Below are 4,978 nucleotides of genomic sequence, written 5' to 3' on the forward strand. Positions count from 1 at the left end.
TGAGGTCTGCACACTAGTAACTCATTTCCCTATTATCAATCTAATTAAAAATGCTGTGTAACACATGATTATATATTTCATGTAGATTTAGTGTTATGGTCCTCAAATGCAACAGAAGTTTTTCTATAGGTGCGGGGCTCTGAGAAATCCCCGAGCAAGCTGATCTGTGTATCTCTTAGTGCAACACAGCAGCTAACTGTGAGAGAGGGATTGTGGAGTCTCTCTCAATCTACAGGAATGTCAAATGAAGATAACAGACTGCTTGCAAGTGTTCTATTATTGCTATTAAATTGCAAGTTACCTACTACTTAATTATCCTCCCTTGATTTATGCTTTCTTACTCTTTAAACTTTTCCCCCCAAAATGGTTAAAATTGAACTTTTGTTCATCTTTATTGGCTTGATAGGACATTTAGTTCACACAAGTATCTCATGAGATGTAAAGGAGCCACTAGATTTCTGAACCTTTTAAAAAGAGAAGGCAAATAACACAAACGTTTTACCTTTTTTAGTTTTGGAAATTGTTTCTGTTTTTTTTTTGTATAAAGAGAAAAGATGCAACAGAACAAACACTATCCTGCCTTCTCCTTGCTGTTCCTCTCTGTCTCAATCTGTTTTCTGAAGTTTTAAGCTTCTGTACCTCAGAGTTTGCAGCTTTTATTTATGGGCAATAGAACAAACTTGATGTCCAATGTGTTGACCATGACAAAGAGTGGGAATCCAGGCAATCAGTGCCAAAAAGCTTGGAGATCGTGATGAGTGAAAACAAAAGACATGTACTAAATGTGGACAGGTCTGAAAATGGAGATTTAATCCGTTTCTACCAGTACAATGATTTCAGTATCATCCTCAAGGCGAGGACTACATCTTGCAAGAACAGCCGTTTTCCATGTGTCAGCAAATGTGGTATATTCTGAAAGGTCACAATCAGCATTTGATTTTTTTTCCTCACATGGGCATGCACCAGGAATTGAACTCAGGACTCCAGTATGGCAGGCAAGAAAACTGCCTACTGACCACTATGGCCTGCTTGGCAATTGATTTTGTCTTGTTTTTAAAGAAAAGCCCTGAGTCAGCTTGCCATCAAAGGCTGATATTAACCCCAGCAACAGAGCATCCCACTCTGCTCCTGGGACAGGGCCTCCCTTGTCAGGAAACATCTATTTAGAGATGAAGGATTGAGATCACATTGTGCCATCTCCTTCATCTAGCTGTTTCCTTATCTTTGACACTTTCCAGTATAGTTCCTTGATCCACTCATCAGCTTGCACTCCTGTATTTGCACAGAGGTAAAGTGTCCTGCATGGAAATACTAAGCAAAAACAGTTTACCTTTTCCTGTGAATAATCAAATTGTACAGCTGAACATTCTGTTAAATCTAGGACCCAAATTAGTTCTGGTGACATTGGGTCTTAGAAATATTTCTGTTCATTCCTATGCAAAGTGAAACATCTTGTTTTAAATATCTTGACCATGCAGCCCTCTTTGGTGAGGTAAACTTTACTGGTACCCAGTTGAAAAACACAGAAAGAAGCATCACGTGGAATAGAAGTTCTTTTGTATTTTATAATGTTTAAATAACAAAAATCACTTAGAAAATGACTTCATTGTTGACACAGAACAGATTGTTGGTGAGCACTTCCTGGAATATATCTATACATTTCCATATAGCACCAGGGACCAAAATCACCTCTGCTTGAGATTCACTGGCTGAGAGAGTGAGAACTGGAAACATGTTGGGAGTTCCCAAAATTTATTTGGGTCATAACTTTAGTCAGATGCTTAAAACTTTGCATCCCACCCATTTATACAAATGTAGAGTTGGTTCCATAAGAGTACTTGTTTCTAGAATTGACTTTTGTAAGAACTCAATAAGAAAAACTCTATAAATATACTAAGCTCAGGTAATGTTGCAGAAAGACATCAAATTTAACCTTTAATTAGCTAATATTTTACACAAAGAATCAACATTACCTCTAAAATGTGTTACAGGCATATTTCTAATTGATTGGAAAAAAATTCTAAAATGGTCAAAGGGTGCACTGCTTATTGTTTCATATCCAAAGGGCCCAGTTTTCCATTTAGTTTAAAATGAGAAAAGTAATGCTCCAGATAGAACAGGGGCCATATCCTTATCTCAAATCAATGCTTTCTTGGAGATTCAAGGGAATAGTGAAGTGGGTTCATAGTCATGGACATGGGGAAATCTTTAATTCATAAGAGGGGAAAGGTGCCAGAAGGTTAGATCTATACAAGGGAGTAGAGTCCACAAAATACAAAAGTGATAAACCTGGATTCACCTGATGCAGCCTGGTGTCTTGGGAAGAGAAAGTGAGCAGGATCCATTCCCATTGTCTACTGACAAGTGTCCCAAGGGGGAATGATGGCTCTGGGGTAAAGCCATAAATGAATGTGCTAATAAAGGACACAGAGAGTAATATGCTAATGAGGGGCAGAGGGAATTGTGGGAATGATTACCTAAAGCAAAGCTGTAAATAACTCCTTGGTTGTTGTCCCTTCTTCTAACAATGGGACTCCTTCCTAGTAACTGGTCTGGAAGCAACATTTCAGTCTCCATTACAAACAACCCAGGAAGGATCTCATATTTTTATGGTGAGATGTCCTTCTCAGAGATAACATCCAGGTGAGTTGGAGAGCAAGGAAAAAGCTGCAGGAAAGTGTCAATGATAATGGATGTCAAGAATTTTTGTCTAAGGCCATAATAGGTACATGTGGCAAAGTTCAAAACTGACACATCACCAGACTTGTTGCCTACTTAAGTGAATAAGTTAATGTATTTATGTACAATGTACTTAGATTTTATTTCTATATAACGCACAGATATTCAGAAACCTCTGGGAAAGCACACAGATGAATAAAACCAATATAGTCTCTGCTTCCTTAGATTTTACAATATACTATAAAAGTCACAGTATATTGAAATGAGAAGTGGAAGTAATGTACTGTTCTCAGGAATATATCAGAGGAAGAAATATATATCAGAGAATAGATAGTGCAAGCATGTGAATGTATTTAGAGAGTGTTATGGAAATCCTTTGATTAATATATGAGGTAAAGAACTACGACTAATGTGATTGTCAAAAACCAGATCAAAATATAAGATATAGAAATTAACCTACTGAATGAAAAATAGGAATTAATGCATGTCAACTAGACTAGCAATGCTTGTTTGGGTAAAAATTAGTAATGTTCTTTACCTCTTTCTTCCTAGTTATATCTGCCACATGGAACCAGAAGATAACACCCGAGTTTCAGAATTCCTTCTTCTAGGGTTTTCAGAGGCACCAGAATTGCAGCCTTTCTTCTTTGGGCTCTTCCTGTCCATGTACATGGTCATTGTCTTTGGGAACCTACACATCATCCTGGCCACCATCACCGACTTCCACCTTCACACACCCATGTACTTCTTCCTCTACAATCTGTCCTTTGCTGATGTCTGTTTTATCTCCACCACCATCCCAAAGATGCTGGTGAATCTTCAGACACAGAGAAAAGTCATCTCCTATGATACCTGTCTCACACAAATGTCCCTTTTCTTACTTTTTGCAGGGTTGGAGGACTGCCTCCTATCTGTGATGGCCAATGACCACTTCATGGCCATTTATCACCCCCTGAACTAAGCATTCACTATGAATCCCCAGCTCTGTGTCCTGCTGGTTCTGGGATCCTGGATCATGGCTGCCTTAAATTCCTTGTTGCAAAACTCAATGGTGTTGCAGTTCTCTTTCTGTGCACGCTTGGAAATCCCCCACTTTTTCTGTGAAATTAAACAGAACATCAAACTTGCCTGTTCAGACACCTTTGTCAATGACATGGAGACATATTTTTTCACCGTGCTGGTGGGTGTGGTTCCACTCACTGGGATCCTTTTGTCTTACTCTAAGATTATTTCCTCCATATGTGCAAGCTCATCAGCTCAGGAAAAGTATAAAGCATTTTCCACCTGCGTTTCTCACCTCTCAGTGGTCTCCTTATTCTATTATACAAGTCTTGAGGTGTATTTTAGTTCTGCTGCTACACATGACACATACTCAAATGCACCAGCCTCAATGATGTACACTGTGGTCACCCACATGCTCAACCCCTTTATCTACAGTCTGAGGAATAAAGATATAATAAGGGCTCTGAAAATATTCTTGGGAAGGAATTCATAATAGTATCCTTTGTGGTGGAGCTGAGGAGGTGCCTGTGACCTCAGTCTTTCATAAACAGATACTAGCAATTATGATTCTTTGATCAAAACATGGAATTAAGAAGTGTCCCTTTCTATTTATTTCAAAGTGTTTCCATGGGTTTGATCTTAAGCTATTTCATGTATTAATCTTTCTTTATACTTAGATATTAATAGTTTTTCCTATTGTCCACTTTCCTATTTTTCTCAATTTTGGATGAGAAACAACTTGCAAATTACAAATACCCCAAAAACATTTATAATCATAAGCATCCGTTTTGTTCATTTTCCTGATAGAGTAGTGAAAAGTTTTACTACTCTTATGGAAAAAATACCCATGTTATCTAAGTTTAAGATAGTTTACTACAAAGAATACTGCCATTTTTCACTTTGTGTCTGTCATCGAGTTGTCTGTCTTTAGCTCAAAATTCTTTTTACTACTGTGGACTTTCACATACTGGTCTTTGTTCCAGCAAGTTATCAAATTTTATCATTATTATTATTATTCTGTTGTTTTCTTGAAATCATTGTCCTCACTGCTTATCATTGATAAACTCTGCATCAGGGTGCTATAGGCAAAATTGTTTGCCCTACATGTATAGCTCAAGGAGGGTCTAGAAAGAAACAAAATTACAAATACATGTATGATATCACCTGCTCATCACAAATGATCTTTAAAAATGGTGAAGGAAAAATTTAAATTATGCATTGCTTTACTAAAGAAAGATTTATTGCTCATGATGTGGGTGTCCTCATTAAATTATGGAATCTTAGTGCACCCATGTGA

The 4,978-nt window shown here is 37.6% G+C and overlaps 1 pseudogene; it reads left to right on the forward strand.

Moving 5' to 3' along the window:
• The first annotated feature begins 3,244 nt into the window (after positions 1–3,244).
• LOC143649225 (olfactory receptor 7A17-like) lies at positions 3,245–4,174 on the forward strand (annotated as a pseudogene).
• Positions 4,175–4,978: the final 804 nt, after the last annotated feature.

Source organism: Tamandua tetradactyla, chromosome 11, assembly GCF_023851605.1.
Source record: "Tamandua tetradactyla isolate mTamTet1 chromosome 11, mTamTet1.pri, whole genome shotgun sequence".
In the NCBI taxonomy this organism is placed as follows: domain Eukaryota; kingdom Metazoa; phylum Chordata; class Mammalia; order Pilosa; family Myrmecophagidae; genus Tamandua; species Tamandua tetradactyla.